General features: G+C 35.9%; 1 long non-coding RNA gene across 3 annotated transcripts in view; it reads right to left on the bottom strand.

Moving 5' to 3' along the window:
• LOC112649310 (uncharacterized) overlaps window positions 1-21,571 on the bottom strand; it is a 34,009-nt gene that overhangs the window by 8,359 nt on the left and 4,079 nt on the right. Inside the window, exons 4-5 of one of the 3 annotated variants that reach the window (XR_007403889.1) lie at window positions 20,799-20,981; window positions 19,580-19,986 (exon numbers count right to left, since the gene is read on the bottom strand). This is a non-coding gene — a long non-coding RNA (uncharacterized LOC112649310). Of the gene's footprint in view, window positions 1-19,579; window positions 19,987-20,798; window positions 20,982-21,571 lie in introns of those variants that run through there. The other 2 variants (XR_003129538.2, XR_003129537.2) reach the window with 2 other exon arrangements.

Genomic DNA, 21,571 nt, shown 5'->3' with positions numbered 1-21,571 from the left:
CATCTATCCAAGAATCCATAATTGATTTTCTTGATGTGGAGCACATACATTGACTACCTGCAGATGATTATTTAATAAGAAAAGTATACTTTTAAGAATATATGTGGCATGTATCCCATACTAGTATTTCTGGAAACAAACTTTTTTTCTAACTTTGGTTCTATTTTTTAAAATATTTTATTTATCTATGCATGAGAGACCTAGAGAGAGAGAAAGAGAGGCGCAGAGACACAGGCAGAGGGAGAAGCAGGGTCCATGCAGGGAGCCCGACGTGGGACTCGATCCTGGGTCTCTAGGATCCACCCTGGGTGGAAGGCCAACTTTGGTTCTATTGAAGAATTAATCAATTCATTAAAATGTATTAAATGTAAACTATGTATCAACAACTGTCTTAGGTTTTTTGTTTTGTTTTGTTTTTGTCTTATAAATAACATGAACTTTTTATGGTAAGAATCACCAAATCATTAGTCAGAAAGATGACCTTATATTTATTGGCCACAGTCTCAACTCCTGGATTAGTAAAAAGCTTTGGGCTACTTGTGATAATAGCTGTCTCAGGTTTTAAGGATGAAAACATATCCATAAATACTTAGCATCTAAAAAAATTCTAAGGAGGAATGTACTGCACTCTAAGTTAGCATCTTCACAGGAAACAAATGGTACATGTGAATTAAGATTATTTAATTAACTAATAAAGAGATTAAGGCAGAGTTTAGGTAATCCACTTAGGATAGTGGGTAACATGAATTTAGTAAGGGGTATGGGTGGCTCTGCTCCACCTAGACTTTAAAGAGCAAGAGGCAAGGTTGTTTGTCACCCTTGAAGACAGAGAAAGGGCTATCCTGGCGGTTAACACCTCACAGGGGCTAAAATGCAACAGCCCTTGTGACCCTGCAAAGCATTTCCTTCTGCCACCCAATCTCCAAAGCCCAACAGAGGAAACCACCAGAAGCCTGAGCAGGAAACGAGCTCATGAAAGTGTCTGTAAGGCCAACCTCAGAGGATAGAATGAAGAAAGGCATAGGGAGGATGGTAGACAAAAGCCATCTAGCCCAATGATGGTATCTATTCTATGGATGAGGAAACTGGAAAAGTCATAGCTAGTAAATGGCAGAGCTAGGATTCAAAGCGAGGGTGTCTGGTTCAGAGCCTTGCCGACTTCGCAGCAGTGTCTGGTGAATGGCTTCTGCTCTCAAAGGACTTGCAGTATTGTAAAGGCTAACCTACAAAGGAGAGAGCAACGTAGTGTGATCCTATCAAGACGTCAGTTAGGTTTCCCAGTCTGCGGCCATGACTGTCCTTTGTCCCCTCAAAGGTGCAGAAAGAGAAACCACCATGTACTTTTATCTAGGAATGGGTTTAGAATTGGCCCTTGCACAGTTGAAAATGATGAGAGACATCAGAAGAGTGCATCCCATCATGTAATAAATGTCGCAATGTTCATTTGAAGATGTTGGTTGCAGCAGCAAGTCAAGCTTCTGGGTCCCATGCTTTCTCTATCTACAGCCTTGGCCTCCCCAAATGCCTATACATATATATATATATATATGTATAGGCATTTGGGGAGAATTGCTGGAGGCTGTGAATATTTTAATATCAGGATCTTTAGAGTTGTTGTGGTTGTTGTTATTGTCTTGGAAGATCCAGATAGTGTGAACTTTATCTCTGTTGATCATACCCCTGCTCTTATGCTAAATCTAGGATTGCCATAAAAATACAAATCTTGTCAGATGGCAAAATTTAAAATGATTAGAAAGTACTTTGGCAAAGACGAAGCCTGCTCTTTTTCTTAGTCCTGCATGTGTGGAAATATTCTGTAAAACTCCAGTGTCAGCATCCAAACATAAAGGATGCCACTGTGCATTCACAAAATCCCTTATATTATACTATGGGATCATTTTCAACCGTTGTCGCTGTGCTACAAAGGACAGCTTAATAACTCTGGTCTAAACTCTGTGATTACATACACTCAGATGCTAATTTGATATAATTGAGTGTGCTCTTTTGTTGGGTTCTACATTCAGTTTGTGTTTAATACGGGAAGACTGTATTTAGTAGTGGTTATCAAGGGTAGAATAAGCCCCACAGGTGTTCCCCCAGAATCAAGCTTCTAAGTCACCTTTTCCATTAGCTGCTAACATTGTTAGTGTCTGAGTCAGCTGGTGTGGGGAGGAGAGAAATCTGTAGTTCCTTTACTTGGGACAAGATTCATTTAATCCAGATCTGAATGCTCTATTTCTATGGCACATCTGTTTGAGGGACACAATGTATGCTTTTTTTTTTTTTTTTTTTTTTTTACCTCTTAACCATTTTCAATTTTATAAGATTATCTATAAAAAGGTGCCTGATAATTTCTTGATCTTCTCCTATGAACCATTTAATTCATAAATCCCACAAATAGATTCAGACACACTTTGTCACCAAAGGTGGGTGTTTGTATTAATTCTGGATGCTTCTATTTTTATTTGTTTTGAGAGTCACAGTTTGTCTGCAATTTCACTATCATAGTGGGAGGTAACAGTAAAACGTAATCTATTACAAGTAATACAATCATTGTTTGAAAACCTTCTTTCAAGAGTATCAGCTAGCACTAGTTTTTTGCTTGATTTCTCATTATTTATTCATCTTTCATCATAAATATAAGGACATATTAAGATTTCAACTTGTTATATTCTTTTTTTTTAAGATTTTATTTATTTATTCATGAGAGACACACACACACACAGAGGCAGAGACACAGGCAGAGGGAGAAGCAGGCTACATGCAGGGAGCCTAATGTGGGACTTGATCCCGGGACTCCAGGATCATGCCTGGGCCGAAGGTGGCGCTAAACTGCTGAGCCACCCAGGGATCCCCTGATTGTTATATTCTTAAAAGGGCAAATACCTATTTATTACATTAATAGGTGAATGCATACCCACTTACACGCCCACACACCCACGTACACACAGACACACGCCTTGCCTAGAATCTTTGAATTTAGTGTTAATACTATTTTTGAAACCATGCATTATGGTAGATTATATTGTTATTTGAAAATATTTGCTTATCTGTGGGCAAACAGGCACATAGGACTTCAGCCCATTTTGGGACCTTGGTCATGTGGCTCTTGAGCCAGTCAATGCGATCAGAACTGACAGCCATCATGCCTGAGAAGAAGGTCTAAGAACTATTAGATGGGTCATTTCATTTTCTTTCTGCCATTAGGATGACATATCCTAGATGGTGACTGTTCCTTCACATTGCTCCTTTTATCCTAGGTGAAAAAGGGAAGTCAATTAGAGATTATTTCCAACTTCAATGCAATGGTGGCAAGAAATAAATCTTTACATTGTGAACCATATACGGTTTGTTTAATTGTTATCACAACATACATGTTGATGTTGTAATCGTTATCACAACATGTCTTTTCATGGGAAAAGATAACTGATAAAACATTGATACCTATAAATAGGATGCAGTCATAGCAAAAATCCCAAAATGTATGGCATTGACTTCAGGGCTATAGAGTAGGTGTGGGAACCCTCAGGAAAGACAGGAAAAAAAATGAAGAAACTTTATCTAATGGTGATATATTTGAAAAATATGCCTCTTGCAATAACTTTAAAAGATGATAATGTACTTAAGAAGCCAGTAGTTTTAGATGAAGTTGGGAAGCAAAATGTGACTGTTGGGACTTCCTTGCTTTTGGCGACATTAAAGAAGTATGAAAAAGAAAAGACATGAACTTAGAAAATAAAAGTTTAAAAATAATGGAAGAAACATGTGGATCTAGAAATTTCTGAAATTGCGGGATTGAAAGATACAACTGTTTGTTTTCTTCAACCACTAAAAATAAAATTGACAAATGCTTTGAATAACAAGGACTTATTGAAGCTTGGCCTAGGGCAAAGAAGGAATCATGGAGACTACTGACTTGCCTTAGATAAACTCCATGACAAGATTAAATTTGCTCTCAGAATTTTTTTTTGTTTGTTTGTTTTTGTTTTTTGTATTTGGACAAAATGGCTTACAGGAAAAACTAACAAAACAAGCAGTATTGTTTTTCTGCTGAAACCCGATAGTCTTAAAATATTGACAATTAAGTCTAGAGAGAGGAAGATGCATTTCAAGAAAAAAAAAAAAAAGAAGTAAAGACGTGTGTATTGGAACATGGAGCTTGTTAAAATCATACAGATGAATATTTGAGAGGTCTAGACTGCCAAATAACTCCTAGACTAGACCAAAAATAAAATAAAATAAAATAAAAACAAAGACCAAAAAAACAAAAACAAAAACAAAGAATAGCAAAACAAACAAAATAAAACAAAATGAAATGTGACAGTTAAAATGACATTGAGCTCCCATTTATGGACAAGATGCATCTGCTAACACTAATTAGTTCCCCAAAGAGGGTGTGCAGTTTAACACTTTCTTTAGATGTGTCCAAGGAAAATGAAAGATCCATTTGGGAAAGAGCCATAACCAAGAGAACCTGGTGATACAAACATAAAGTAGGATGAAGACTAATTCTGGAAGATTCTTTATCTCCAAAGTCAATGAGCACTCCAGGTATCTTCCAGAAATAATTTCAAGTTTACTGTGGACCAATTATTTTGTGCCTTCCATTCTTCTTTTCTGATGCAGGCTTTATTGAGATTAACACGTCCCTGTTCCACTACTGAATGCTTGGTGTTGTAGGGTGCAGATAACTTGTTTTTGCAGTCCACCAATCTTTGGATCAACAGTAGCCACACTCATCATGATGTAGAGACAAGCAAAAGGCCCTAGACTTGAGTCTAATGTTATGATTGGTTGAGACTTTTTGAGATGCCTTCTTTGGGAAAGAATGTGTTTATTTTGTGTGCAGATGGAAAGCAAGAGAATATGTGACTATAAGGATGAGATATAACAGGCTGCATTTATTGTTACCATTTATTCATGTTCCTTCAGTAAGAGGATTCTGCATACCTTCCTATTGCCAAGTGAATGAAGGTGAATCTTTCTGAGAGGCATTTACTTCTATAACCCACTGAGGTGAGGCATAGCCATGTGATTTAATTTTGCCAGTGGGATAAGGGCTAAAATATCCATACCAGATCTGAGCAGACATTTATGAGCCATGAAGTAGGTCAGCCATTCTCTTTTACCTTTGTTGTCAGAGTAGTATGACCCAGAATCCAACTGCCCCACTTCAGCCCAGATTCTGTGGTGAAGACAAGAGAAGCACAGAAGAGCCATATCTGACACACCCAGCAAACATGTAACAGCAATGAGAAATAGATTGATTAATTACAAGATGCTGAATTTTGAAGGGATCACTTAGGAAAGGCTGTGGGCTGCATGAATATTTTAAACTTTTTTTTTTCATTTCCCCCTTTTCTTGGTAAGGGTATAAAAGGATAATAAAGGTATTTCTCAGTGAGATGTTCAGGAAAACAGCTAGGCATTACCTACATTAATTTGGATGTGTAACAGGGCCAAGTAATAGGGAAAAGAGAGATATGGCCTATGGTTTCTTAATTCCACAGTTTAAGACACAGGAGAGAATGTTTAAGTAAAGCCCCAAAGAAGAGGGCTCATCCTTTCAATTTTCATGCAATCACTGTGTCACTCAACTCTCATCCACACTGATAAACATACTTATTACTGTATTGAAATGTAACTGCTTTCTCAACCAGGGGATGTGTTCCTTCCCTTTTCATGTTTTCTTCAAAACAGTTTCAGCTAATGTTAAGATTCTCTTGCATTATGAATTGTCCATACGATTCATCTTTGGCATTTTAGTAGCTCATGCATTTTGCAAAGCAGCCTTCTTTCAATTTTCACCTTTTGATACTGTGGTTTATAATGAGGTTAGCTCATCTACCATACTGAACTTGACACAAAGAAAACTAGAATAAAATATTGGTCTTCAAATCTAAAGATTAAAATTGTACTATTGCAACATTACTCAAGAATGTACATTAGAAAAAATTGTCAGAGGCTTTTAAGGTGTCAGAAAGGGCAGCATCTGCATGGATAAATTATGAGAATTTTTTGTCTTTTTTCTGTTATGCCAAAAACTACCACCACCAGTGTGCATTATGTATTGTTGAGCCCAAGCCTTTGAAATAAGAAACTCTAAAACTCTCTAAAGCATTTCTTTCTTTATGTTGGTTTTATTTCTTATGCTTAATTTCTGAGCATGTCTTAATTCAGGCAAGTTTCCATCTCAGGTACTTGTGCATAATCATACCAGTCCTGTGCTTGACTATCTGGCATGTAAAATTATGAAATTTTTATTGTAATTTAATTTCAGTATAAATATTGCTATGTCATAGTGATATGATTTGCTTAGAGAAATGCTATATTAATGTTAGTCAGGAGCCTTACTAGTTTTCAATATTAAGAGGAAAATAATTTTCAAAATATACCAAAATTGAGGGGTTTATAGGAAGGAGTAAAGAAGTACTACAGTAATTTTCATACATAATTTATTATTTTACTTGATAGTAATAATGATAATATCAATATTTTTATTGTTCTTATTGTATGCCAGGCCTAATTCTAAGTTCTTTGAATATGTTAATTTATTTAACCTTAAGGAAATCTCAAGTGGTTATTTTACAGATATATCTTATTTTATTTATTTTTAAAGATTTTATTTATTTATTTATTTATTTATTTATTTATTTATTTGAGAGAGAGGAGAGAGCAAGCAGAGGAGAAGTCAAAGGAGAGGGACAAGCAGACTCCCTGCTGAGCCACCAGGCACCCTCAGATATATCTATTTTAAAGATGAGGAGACAGGCACAGACAAGAAACTTGGGTCATGTACACACAACTAGTAAGTGTTGGATTTATCAGTCAATATAAACCAGAGTCTCTCTTTCAAAGTATAATAGATTGACAAATACCAACATTAAAATTTGGATCATTTGGGGATCCCTGGGTGGTGCAGTGGTTTAGCGCCTGCCTTTGGCCCAGGGCGTGATCCTGGAGACCCGGGATCAAATCCCACATCGGGCTCCCGGCGCATGGAGCCTGCTTCTCCCTCTGCCTGTGTCTCTGCCTCTCTCTCTCTCTCTCTCTGTGACTATCATAAATAAAAAAAAAAAAAAAAAAAAAAAAATTAAAATTTGGATCATTTGGATTTCTCAGTCTTCTACCAATAACACCATAAGCCATAGGCTTTAGAGTCTTATAGGGAAAAGATCAGTAGTTGGGTTTGGTTTTAATCCCCAGTCTACACCTTATTATTTTGGTAGAGATAATGACCAACATTGGTGTTTACTTTCCACACAGTAGAGTTTTGTTATATTATCTCAAGTCACTGGATATTTTGTTTAGGGGTCTTTCTTCCTAAATTGGAAGACTCTAAAAAGGCAGTCTTGTTGACTCTATATGATCAATGCTTGTCTTTGCGGCTTCTTGTATGTAAAAGACACTGCCTCATTCCTTATGTAGGTTCTTTTTTTTTTTTTTTCCTAGTTTCTAAGTCAGCCCTAACATCTGACTTGATGGGATATTGTTGTTGTTGTTATTATAGCTCCTCACAGATGGACCACTCATGTAGAATCACGATGCAATCATCCAGTATCCCAGGGCAGCTACTTCTGAAACATTTAAAGTGTCTGTCATTAAAGTAAGATATGTATAGGTATTATCACCTGGCCAGACTCAGTCTGAATTTTCTAGTTTCTCTTCTTTATCCCAAAAAACCCACCTTCTCAGCCTTGTACACATTTCTTGCATCATCCCTATGGCTATTTTCAGTATAGTTCATCCAGTTTCTTCTCTGGCCATCCTTGGTTCCGGATTCTCTTCATTTTTGTTCTAGTTAATGGGAGTTGCAGAGGGAGGTCTGCGAATGATTTCCACATGGAAATTCATTTAGTGCAGAAACACAAAAGGCACTCCATACATGTTTATAGAATTGAGTTGAAATGTCCAACCAAGATTCTTTTTTTTTTTTTAAAGATTTTATTTATTCATTCATGAGAGACACAGAAAGAGAGGCAGAGACAGGCTCCATGCAGGGAGCCCCATGTGGACTCCATCCCCAGACTAGGGATCACGACCTAAGCCAAAGGCAGAAGCTCATCTGCTGAGCCACCCAGGCATCACCAAACAAGGTTATTCTATGAATAAATGGATTTAATCTATATTTATTCGAAGGGGATGAGGTTAGATAAATTGGTGGTATGATATGAATTGAACAGTTTAGCAAGTTTACCAGGAGGATACTGTACAGTTTTTAGCTATCAATGATTAAATGGACTTTAGTGATACGTAGCAGATATCCCTGGGTAGAAAAATCTATTCCATTATCAAATAACATGTGCATCACACACTTGGTCAAGTTATTTTGAAATAGAAACATTTTATTTATGGAACATATGACTTTTTTTTAATTTGTCTATGAAGAATGAGCACTTGGAGAAGACTAAAGGAATGAAATTTATGCAGAGAAATTATTTTAAAAATAGTATAAAATAGTTAATTCATTGATGATCAAGGAAGGACTGTCAGTTTTCATGATTAGATCTTAAATTCTAAACCAGTACCAGGAATGAACGGACTTTTATTGTAAAGATTAATTAAATGATTAAGGCATGTAAAGTAATTAACAGTGATGCAATTAATAAATAACCAATTCACAGCAATTTAACATAACAATATAACAAAAGAAAAAACACAGAAGTGGAAGAGTACAAAGTAAATGATCATTGACCAGCCCCTGGAATAAATGCTAGTTACTGAAAGATGGGAATGAGAGGGGCCTGGGAAGGGCCTGAGCCTGGAGTTCTTCTTTTCTGTTATTTACAAATTCTGAGAGAAAGTCTATGGCATAAGCAGTGTCTGGAAATAATATGATTATATTTCAGGACAACAGTAATTTCAAGGATACAAGATAATGGGTCCTGATGGACAAGAAAAGTAGAGCAAAGGAAAGTCTTAGGGAATTTGGTATTTAAAGTTCAGGCCGACAAATTTGGTGTCTGTGCTGTCTATAGAGTAAGGGGATTCCAATCTTGGACTGTGATTCAGGTGCAAAAATCAATTTTTCTAAGAGGAAAATGTAGCTAAGTTTTATACCTAGCAGTCATGAACAGGGACTCAAAATACTTCTGCCTATCAGAATTGCCTGGCCGAACTTTAAAATATCTTGATGGCTGGGACTTATCCCCAACCCCATTAAATTGTAGTTTAATTAATTCTTCTAGGGTGATTTGGAACATTAGTTAGTTTATCCATTGTTTATCTTGCTGTTGGTTGTCATTTGTTTACATTTTGGTTTTAGTCTGGTTTTGTTAAGTTCCTGATGATTCTCGTTTACAGAGATCTCTGCTTTAGAGTGCATAGAGAGCACCTGGGGATGTTGGAAATGCATATTTTGATTCAGTAAGCTTGAAGCAAGGCCTGAGATTTAGTATTTATACATGCTCCCAGGTGCTGCCAGTTCACACATCACACTTTGGATCAAAAGTCCCCTCCTATGACCTAACACTTAGACACCAGGGAAGAAATCCCATTATTAGAACCCAGAGAAGTAATCCTGATGAGCTCACATTTCAGAACTAGAGTAAGAGTGGAATCGGACACAGCTTAGCCTTGGTTCATTCATCTGATCTGTCTTGGAAAAAAGTTTAAAGTCAATCTTCACAGTAGTGTTTCTCATTCTTTAAAGAAATCTTAGGGCAGCTCAGGTGGCTTGGTGCTTTAGTGCCACCTTCAGCCCAGGGTGTGATCCCAGAGTCCTGGAATCAAGTCCCACGTCGGGCTCCCTGCATAGAGCCTGCTTCTCCCTCTGCCTCTTTCTCTCTGTGTATGTGTCTCTCTCATGAATAAATAAATAAAATATTTTAAAAAAAGAATTCTTAAAAAAAAAAAGAAATCTTGAACCCTAAATGGCATTTGACTCTCCTCAAAGTCTCCAAAATCGTGGTACTTATCCATCTTGATTTTTCAAAGTTTGTATTAGGACTTGATAATTTCTATACAAACTATTCAGATTTTCTTGGATATGCTAATATTCTGTCTCTTGCCACTCAGCTCTTTATACCTTGTACCACAAGAACATAATTTGTTTCCTATTTCTTTAAACAAAATACTTGAACATTACACAACAAGACATTATTACACTTCATATTGGAAATGTGAATTTTTAAGTCATTTAAGTAATAACAGGAACCAGATCCATTTCAAAGGAATTTTGCCATTTATCTATTTTTTTAATCACATTGAGGAAGACTTCTTAATCACCACAAAAACACTGTATGATGAATGATTTCTAGAGAGGTGCAGTGACAAAATTAGGGAACTCAAGTTTTCAAAAAAATAGAATTTACTTTTTTTTTTTTGGCACTGCCACAGAGGTTTTAGGGAATCCACTAGGACCATAATGTGCTGATAAACTATGCACTCTCATCACTATGCTCATAGATACCTTTTCAGTACACTGGAGTGAGCTCCTAAGTTCTCCTATTTGAATGAACATTCATTGTAATGTGTATATTAAGAGATTGTATTAGGCATATTGGAAAGCCTTAGCAACACTTGTAGTCCACCCACTTGCTCTTTAGGGTTAGTTGAACAAAACAATAATTTATTAAATCTCCTGTGTGGCATGTCTGCTTACATGGGTTTCTTGAATGTTCTTTGTACGTGTACTGTTAGGTTTTGAGAAGATATGTGTGCATCTTAGAATAGACTTGATCTCTTTATTAATAATATATATGGGAAGTCATATGTATTAGTTTTCTATTGCCGTGTAACAAATGATCACAACTTTAGGTGCTAAAGGGAACACAAATTACAGTTTTGTATGTTGGAACAGTTTACAAGGTCAAGATTCCTGCCATTGGTGAACTGGGTCCTCTGCTCAGATTCTTACTAAGATGAAATTAAGCTTTTGTTTAGGGCTACAGTCTCATCTGAGGCTTGGCATCCTCTTCCAACCTCACTTGTTGCCAGGATTTAATTGCTTGCACTTACAGGACTGAAGCCCCTCAGCTCTGAGAAGGTGCCTACTGTTTGCTGCCATATGACTCTCTCCAAAATGTGGCTGTTTGCTTCATTAAGGCCAACAGGAGAGTGTATCTGGAATATCTCTGACTTCTTCCTGATTCTGAACATTAGATCTTCTTTAAAGAGCTCATCTGATTAAGTTAATATTCTCACTTTCTATTAACTTAAACTGATTAGAAGCCTTACTGATGTATGGAAAGTCCCTTCCCCTTTTTTTATATAACATAGTCTGCAAACAGGAGTGAAATCCATCATATTCATGGAGCCGCAGGGGCTCCACCTCCATTTAAGGCCACAGGGGTGGGGCCATTTCCCCGGTGGGTCTGGAGGGTGGAGGCAACAAACCAAAGGGGATGATGATTCAAGAACCTTAAATCTAATGCCAATTGCTTTGCTAGATTTTGGACTTGCTTGAGATCCATCACCCTTTACTTCCTTCCAATTTCTCCCTGATAGAATGAGGGTGTCTATGCTCCACCTGCTCCACCATGGTATCTCAGAAGCACATAATTTGTCTAACATGACAAATCACAGCTAGAGTGTAATTTGGCTTTGGAAAAATTGGACTTCATGTCTCACCCATATCTGATTTAGATGGTACTTAGAGGAGACTGTGGACTTCAGAATTGATGCTGGATTGACTCAACAATATGGGGGCTCTTAGGATGTTATGAATGTATTTTGCATGTGAAATGGATATGAATTTCGGGGGCAGGTGAAGAATGTTATGGACTGAATGTGTCCCCCCCAAATTCATATACTAAAGCCCTAACTTCCAGCGTGGCTGGCTGAGTATGCAGATGGGGACTCTAAAGAAAGGATGGAGACTTGATCCATTAGGATTGATATCCTTAAAGAGACAATAGAGAGCTCTCTCTCCCTCCCTTTCTTTCTTTCTATGTTGCACACAGTGAGGAAAATCCACAGATGTGAGCATGCGATAAGAAGGCAGCTGTCTGCAACCCAACAGAATTCTTACCAGACACCAACCCTACTGGCACCTTGATCCTGGACTTCAGTCTCTAGAACTATGAGAAAGTAAATTTCTATTGTTTAGGGCACCACAACATGGTATTTTGTTATGGCTGCCCAAGGGGACTAATACTCTAGGTAATGCAGTATATATGGTTAGCAGAAATAGATGACACATACAAATTCTACTAATTTGTGTTTCCACTAGTAGTTTATCAGAATTTTGAGTTGGCTCACATTCTTGTTAACACTTGATATTTTCTTTCTCTTTATTTTTAGTCGTTCCGATGGGAAGGTAGTAGTGCATTATGTGGTTTTATTTTTATTTAAACACTAATTAATGAAATTGAACATGTTTTCTTACTTTTACTGGATATGGGAATATTTCTTTTAAGTGTTTAAGTTAGTAGCCCATGTTGTAAAAAGATGGGCTTTCTTTTTCTTATAAACTATTAGTATTTTGTATATTCTATGCACAACATAAAACATTGTAAGATGTTGTTTTGCATGTACAGTCCCCAAATCTATGTATTGCCTTTCATTCACTAACACTTTTGATTAATAGAAATTATTATATTCTAATTAACTACTATTTTATTTTGTGGTTAGGAATTTTGGATTCTGATAAAAATTCTTTGCTTGCTTTAAAGTCATAATGATGTTCTTTTATGTTTTCTGATTAAAAATTAATTGCTCTACATTTCCATTAAAAAAGCAATCCATATGGAATATTTGTATGCTATTTACTATAAGGAAGGATCTAAATTTATTAATTTTTCCATATGATAACTGAATAACTTAGCTCCATTTACTGATAAAACACCACCTCTTCTACATGAAACTGTGCATCACTTTTGTTGTAAATAATGTGATTGGATATATTCATCAGTTTCTGGGCTTCTCAATCTGTTCTATTGGCCAAAGTTTTGTCCTTTTGCCAAGACCCTGCTATCTTAATTAATATTAGTTACTAAAGTTTTATATTAAGGCTTGATTGCTAGTAGTGAAAGTCTCTAGCTTTATTAATCTTCTATAACATTGCCTTCTATTCTTGGCCTTTTGTATTTTCATATCAATATTAGACTCAGCTTGTCAATTTCTACAAAAATATTTATATTTTGAGGAAAATTGGGTTGAAACAATAGATTAATTTTGTTAAAAAGGGACAATTTTAACATATTGAGTCTTTATTCTGATCTACCATCATTATATAAACTCCATTTAAATGGCTAAAAAAAACTCAATATTTTGTAGTGTTTAGTGTACAGGGATAGAACATAAACTATGATAGGATATGATGGTTTTCTTTTTTTTTATGTTTTTTATTCTAATGTAACATATTTTTAGAGAACTTCACTGTCCATTTGCTTTTGGTATATAGAGGTGTGATTTATTTTTATTTATTGATCATGTATACAGCAACCTTGTGAAAATCACAGACTTATTCTAAAATTTTTCTGTATATTCTTTTAAACTTCATAGGTAGAAAAGCATTTTGGCCCTAAATTACAAGTTTTTAATTTTTCATTTACAATTGTTACATTTTTTTTTATTTTCTCCTTTTTATTTATGTGTCTGTGTGTGCATCTGTGTGTATATGTGTGTCCACTAGCTAAGACTTCCACTGCAACGTTTAATAGAAGTGGTGATAGTATCCGATGGAAGCAGATGGACACCCCATCCAATATTTGATCTGAATGCTGCGACTGATGATGCTATACATATACCAAGAGGTTATAAAAAGGTTCTTTACTCACATAATGAGCCATTCCAGGGAAAGCAGAACTGGTCCCAAACAGGCCTGAAAAGGGCTTGAGAGAGAGCTGGGACAGTGATATTTTAAAATTTTATATTTGTTTGTGGATGGGGCCAGAGTGAGGACTTCCTTACACAGACATTCTTGGGTGATTTGAACTCTCCATCAGAGCCAAAAGAGAGAACACCTGGACTTTCTATAAGCTTGCCCAAATGTGTGGCAGAAAATAAAGTAGGAGTGGCAGGTTTGGAAATCTCTCAGCAGGTTAACCTGAAAAATGAAGTTAGCCTCTTTATTATATTTATTTTATTCCCAAACATTGAAGTTAATTTTGAGATATTTTGTCAGTGAATGTGAGTGTTATTGGTTGAACATCAAGTGAATAATGTGTCCACATCTGGTATATTGTTTTAATATTTTTGGAGTTTTATACCTGAAAGAAAATGTCAAATTCTTTCATTATTGCAGATTCATTTATTCCCATTTTAGTGTTCTAAATTTTTGTTTTATATTTTTTGACTCTATGCTATTGGGTACATACAAATTTAGGATTGATACATATTGGATTGACCCTTTATGGTGAAATACTGTTTTTAAAAATTTTATGAATAGTTTTGACCCAGGTGTCTGCTACGACTATAGCCACACCAAATTCCCTTTGATTAGTATTGGTATGCTCTTCATCCTTTCACTTTCAAACTTTCTTTCTCCCTATATCTTGTAAGCATATTGAATGCATGTGTATAGTTTTAAAAATCCCAGATATTTACTTAAAATAATTATTCTGTTTAATATTTAAGTCACACATACATGTACACACACACACACACACACACACACACATACAAAATATATAACTGGGGCACCTGAGTGGCTCACTCAGTTAATTGTCCAGTTCTTGGTTTTGGCTCAAGTCATGATCTCAGAGTCATGAAATTAAACTTTGTGTAGGGCTCTACATTCAACAGAAAGTCTGCTTGAGATTCTGTTCCTCTCCCTCTCTCTCTGCCTCTCCTCTGCTCTTTCTCTATAAAATAAATAGATAAATCTTTAAAAAATAATAAATTAGATGCCATTCCATTGTTTTGTCTTTTATAATTTCTGTTCATTAGTCATTTCTCAGTCTTCTTCTAACAAAACATAATGTATCCATTTTTCCTTTAGCTCTTTGCAAGATTTTCTTGCAATTTTCTTGGTGTAGTTTTCTTGGTATTTATGCTTCTTAGATTCTGCAGATTTTCATGAATCTTAGTTGACATCTTTCAACAGATTTGGAAATCCACTGTCATTATCTCTGCAAATATTATTCCGTGTTCTCTTTCTCTTTTTTCTCCATGACTCTTATTACAGGTGTATTAGAATTTTTAAACATTTTACATGACTTACATGCTCTGTTATCTCTTCTTTTTTTGTCTTTTTCTTTTTCTACTTTAGTTTATTTTGTACTAAGCTTTTTTTCAGTTTTTAAGTCCTCTGGTTTTCTGCTTTCAGTCTGTTGTCCAACCCATCCGTTGAGTTCTAAATTCCAGATATCTTATTTTTCAGTTATGGAATATTTGTTTGTATGTGTTCCAATATTTTACTGGAACCTCCTTGCCTTCACTAGTATTTTCCAAATTTATTCTCTATTCTCTTAAACATAATAATCATGTATATTTAAAGTTTTGCTTGCTAATTCTACTACCTTGTAATTTCTTGGCAAATGTCTTCTGTTTTCTCTTGATTTGTTAAAGTCCCTGACTTTACTAAGGTCTAGAATATAATTTTTAATTTTATGAGAGATATTATGTATAATGGAAACACAGAAGTTCAAGATGTCATTACTCTCCAACTGAGGATGTTCTTCTTCTCTCTGCTAGATAGATAAGAAGGGGCTGAAATCTAACAAAATCATTACTAATCTGTCACAGAAACTTGGTTGTAGTTTTACTAAGACTCATTCTTTCTTGTGTTTGTCTTCTTTCTTTGGAATGTCCCTCCTGTGATTTTTATTGAGTGCTTGCATTTTTTTTCTGTGTATAACTTTTGAGATTGCAGGAAACTAAATTTTACCTTCTAGAGTTTCCCAGCCCAGCTCTTATGCTTCTAAACACATGCAATAACAGAATCTGGCAAATACCTTGAAGGAGAAGCCAGCCAAATGACCTCCTAGCAGGTCTTTCTTTCCAAGGTCTATAGGACATTGTCTGTTTTATGGTGCCTTTTGGAACTTCCAAATAAACTTCCAATCTTTCTACACACTTTTGAAATTCTATATTTTTTATAGGAAACACTGGCCTAGTGATGAGACTTCTCAAATATTTAAATTGTTATTTTTTTACTACTTGAACATTGAGACTTTGGTTGGTTTCTTTACTCCATCAGAGTATATAAGTTTGGAGTAAGCTTGAATATCATCTTATGACTGGGAAATGCCCACAATTTGGCAAATTTCCCTAGAGGGAAATATCTGATGGACATGAAATCTCCTTGGGTTGTTCCTTACTTTATGGAGTTTTAGTTCATCTGATACTTGTTCCTTTTAAACTTAATGCGCATGAAACCATAATCTCTCTGGCATTGGCCAAAACAACCAGCAAAACTAAAAGACAACCTACTAAATGGGAGAAGATATTTGCAAATGATATATCTGATAAGGAGTAAGTATCAAAAATATATAAAGAATTTATACATCTCAACACCCGAAAACCAAAATAATCCAATTTAAAATGGGCAGAAAACTTGAACTGACATTTCTCTAACAACATATGGATGGCCAACAGACACATGAAAAGATTCTCAACATCACTTATGAGCAGGAAAATGCAAATCAAAACACAATTACATATAACCTCACATCTGTCAGAATGGCTAAAATCAGAAACTTAAGAAACAACAAGTGTTGCCAAGGATGTGAAGAAAAAGGAACCCTCATGCACTGTTGATAGAAATGCACACTGGAAAAACACTGTGGAAGACAGTATGGAGACTTCTCAAACAACTAAAATGGAGCTACCCTACCATTCAGCAATTGCACTACTGGGCATTTACCCAGAGAGTATGAAAATAGTGATTTGAAGGAATACATGGCACCTCTGATTATTGCAGCATTATTTACAATAACCAAATTATGGAAGCAGCCCAAGTGTCTTTCAACAGATGAATGGATAAAGAAGATGTGGTGCACATACAGACACACACACACACACACACACACACACACGTTATTTTTAGCCATTAAAAAGAATGAAATCTTGCCATTTCCAACAATATGGATGGATCTAGAGAGTATAGTGCTAAGTGAAATAAGTCAGAGAAAGACAAATACCATATGATTTTACTCATATGTGAAACTTAAGAAAGAAATAAAGGAAAAAAAAGACAAAAAAACAGACTCAACTACAGAGAGCAAACTAATGTTTAGCAGAGGGGAGGTGGGTGGAGTGATGGGTGAAATAGGTGAAGGAGATTAAAAGTACACTTATCTTTTTTTAATATTTTATTTATTTATTCATGAGAGACACAGAAAGAGAGAGGCAGAGACACAGGCAGAGGGAGAAGCAGGCTCCATGCAGGGAGCCCAATGTGGGACTTGATCCCAGGATTCCAGGATCATGCCCTGGGCCAAAGGCAGGCGCCAAACCGCTGAGCCACCCAGGGATCCCCTAAAAGTACACTTATCTTGATGAGCACTGAGTACTATATGGAACTGTTGAATCACTGTGTTATACATCTGAAACTAATATAACACTGTGAACTCTTTGCTGGAATTAAAAAAAATAAAAGCAATAATAAAAACATTAAAAAAAAATGCTTGTGAAAATGATTTTTGAAATATATTCAGCTTTTTAAAATTGTTTCAGTGAATGCATTGTCTGTTGCAGCCTATCCCATTCTTATGGTGAGAACTCCCAATTTAGCTTCTTTTCCTTCTTAAAGTGAGATTTATTGAAAATACAATTAAAATACAGTGAAATTTACTCTCAGTATGTGCTTTAATGAACTTAGAGAAATGCATACAGCGTGGAGAATACTTCCAGCACCTCAAAAAGTTTCCCTGTACACCTTTCTCACAATAACTTCTGTCTGCTACTAGCCCCTGGCAGACATTAAATTCTCTTCTTATAGTTTTACCTATTCCAGAATGGAAATACAATATAAATGGGATCATACAGCATCCTAGTTTCTTTCACTTAGCTTAAGGCTTTGTAGATTCAGTCATATTGTTACATAAACCCAGTAGTTAATACCACTCAAATGTATTTCATTGTGGATGAGCTGATAGACATTTGTGGTGGTGTTAGATTCGGTGATTATGAATGAAGTCCCTAAATGGGGACTTGGAGTGAGCTGAGGAGACTTTGGTTGCTTCCAGCTTGTAATTGCATATAGGTATTTGAATAGGCATGTTTTTAATTTCCCTTGAGTAAATACCTATGCAAAGAGTTACTATGTGATATAATAAATAGATGTTTGAAAAATTTCTACAAAATTGATAAACTATTTTCCAACAAGGCTGTTTATTTCCCATTAGCAATGTGTGTACAAGTTCCAGTTTTTCCATATGTTACCAACACTCAGTAGAGTCAATTTAATTTTAACCATTCTTGTTGGTATGTAGTGGTTTTAACTTCCATTTCCCTAGGATCTAACAATATTGAGAATCATTTCATATACTTATTTACTATCTTTTTTTCAGTGAAATGATCCTTTTTTTGCTTATTTTTATTGAGTTCTTTGACTTCTTATTGAGTTATAAAAATTCTTTGTCTCTTATGAATATGTCTTTCATCAGATATACACTTCATGAAGGTCTTCTCCATATCTGTAGCTTGTCTTTACCTTTTCTTATCAGTATTTAGCACTTATCTAACTTTTACCCAGGAACTGTGAGATAATAAATGTTATTACTTTAAACCATTATGTTTGGGATAATTTATAATGCAGCAATTAGTAATTAATATGCCAATTATGCCATCTTTTGTTAAAAAGATTATTTTTTCACCATTGCATTACCTCGGCACCTTGGTTGAATTAACCATAGTCAATTAACCATAAATGTGTGAGTCTCTTTCTGAATGACTTTTCCCCCATGTATCTATAGGCTTTCTTTCACTAATGTGCCAATTTTTTTTGTTACTATCACTGCATAGTCCATAGTTCCTATATATTGTTGTTACACAGTTCCATAGATTATATTTTGAGAGCCACTGTTTTATGAGTTTTGTTTGAGAGAAAGAGAGAGAGAGGGCATGCAAGAGAGCACAAGCAGGCAGGGACAGAGGAAGAGAGAGAGGATCTTAAGCAGGCTCCATGCCCAACATGGAGCTTGACATGGGGCTCAATCTCATGACCCTGAGATCATGACCTGAGCTGAAATCAAGAGTCCAGTACTTGATTGATTGAGCCACCCAGGCACCCCAAGAGCAACAACTTTAAAAGATTAAAAGCAAGTGTACTTTATTATCTCCTGTAGGTTTAAATTTCTGTAACTGATTACTTACACTTGTGAGCTTGTGAGGACGATTGATCTAGTTTGATAGGAACCAGCTCATAGAGGATGCATGGAAGGTCACATGACTTCCTCACCCCGCCCCCCCCCCCCCAACAGGAACTTAAATAGGCTAGAAGTACTTGGAATGCCCTTGCCTCAATATGGGACAGCTATGAGGGGAGCCTCAGCACCGTGGTGCATGCTAAGGCTTAACTTTTTGGAAACTATATTCTTGCTTGTACTAGTCTCAGTTCCCTTCTTTATTATGCATTTCTCTCTTCTTTATAAGCTTTTCCTGATGAACATTCCCTTAATGCATATGTGAAATTAAATCCCTGCTTACACTCTGCCTTTAGGAAACCCACTGAAGACACCAAGAATTCCACTCATGCATATTTATATCTATTCTTAGGGCACTTTTGCACAAATGTTGGCAGAATAATAATAAATACATGAAAATTCTGTGGCACCAAAGTCATAGAATATTATCTCCAGATTTTATCCAGAAGGTCTATTTAACTCTAAGTTCTGTCTTAAGGTAAAATTTAGGAAATACCTAAGTAATTGGTGTTTCTTGTGGAAGAAATAAGAAAGAACATTCTTGCCGGGGTGATTCCCTAAAATCCAGTTAATGAGACAGATTCATGGAAATGTTGTGGCTTTTGAAATATGACCTAGCAAAAGAGGACATAGAATGCTGTATTCTCTCCATAACTGATACCATTTTCAAAGTTTTGATCTGAAGTCTCAAAATTTCAGTTTCCATTTCTTGCTGGAGATCTGTGTGTTCATCCTTCAACAGAAGTAGAAAATTCATGTTAATGTTAAAATGATTGAGAATGTTTTAATGTAAAGATATGTTATCCAGATAATTAATCTATAGTTTTGAAATTTTGTCTGTGGACCTGAGATATAATGAAGATTTCACAGGTTTAACTGTGAAGTAGTTGATTGAATACCCGTCACAGTAGAAAATCTTGGGCCTGTTACTTCTCAGAATAGCTCTCACACTGTGATACCAACTATGGAAAGAAGTAAGCACCACTTGAACACAACTAGACTATGGTGAAAACAAAGCATAATTGAAGCATAACATTGTTTTGTGGTTAAATATATATTTGATTTTCAAACCAAAAACATTTCTATAAGAACTAGACCATCAAAGGCCAGGGCTTAGATTATTCCATAATGTATATTTAAAGAAAGGTTTTTGCTAAACAACAAGAACAACAACAATACATTAAGATAATTACAAAGTTCTAATTAGTCTTTCTCTTAAAAAATGGCTTATCTTCTAGGTGAAGGATTTTAAAGCGTGATAGAGAAATTGTTACGGTAACCGTAGAAGGAAAAAGTACTGAAGATATCATGGAACCTCATAATTAAACAGAAACTTACAGCTCAGTTAAATTTGAGCATCATTATGCATAAAACATCAGTGAGTACCAAGAGACTAATAAAAAGAAGTGCTATTGATGTTAATAGGCAAGGTAAGAGATAATATAGATTGGACCAAGCATTGCAAATAGAGTCAAGAGAAACATGAATAACACTAGTAACTAGAACTCAGTCCTTCTCTAACAGACAGAAGAGCTATCTACTTACTGTTGCAGATCTTTTTTAAAAAGATTGAATTTGGGATCCCTGGGTGGCGCAGCGGTTTGGCGCCTGCCTTTGGCCCAGGGCGCGATCCTGGAGACCCGGGATCGAATCCCACGTCGGGCTCCCGGTGCATGGAGCCTGCTTCTCCCTCTGCCTGTGCCTCTCTGCCTCTCTCTCTCTCTGTGACTATCATGAATAAATAAATAAAATCTTAAAAAAAAAAAAGATTGAATTTATTTATTTGAGAGAGAGAGAGAGAGAGAGAGAGCACAAGCAGGGGGAACAACTGAAGGAGAAGGAGAAGCAGACTCCCACCGAGCAGGGAGTCTGATGCGGGACTTGATCCCAGGACACCTGGATTATGACCTGAGCCAAAGGAGGATGCTTAACTGAGCCAAAGGAGGAAGCCAACTAGACATTCCTACTACTGCAGATTTTTGACTCATGTTTAAATGAAATACCATGAGTAACAATTTTTATTTTGACTGGATTGGAGATTTTGAGCTATGAAAAATAAGGGCAGCCTGGGTGGCTCAGCAGTTTAGTGCCACCTTCGTCCCAGGGTGAGATCCTGGAAACCAAGGATTGAGTCCCATGTCGGGCTCCCTGCATGGAGCCTGCTTCTCCCTCTGCCGGTGTCTCTGCCTCTCTCTCTCTGTGTCTCTCGTGAATAAATAAATAAATAAATAAATAAAATCTTAAAAAAAGAAAAATATAACTATAACTATGACTATATATAACTATATATATGACTGTATATAATTATATATGTTATA

Source organism: Canis lupus, chromosome 19 (genome assembly GCF_003254725.2).
Source record: "Canis lupus dingo isolate Sandy chromosome 19, ASM325472v2, whole genome shotgun sequence".
Classification (NCBI taxonomy): Eukaryota; Metazoa; Chordata; class Mammalia; order Carnivora; family Canidae; genus Canis; species Canis lupus.
The sequence above is the reverse complement of the archived record's forward strand: the minus strand, read 5'-3'. Positions and strand labels throughout refer to the sequence as shown.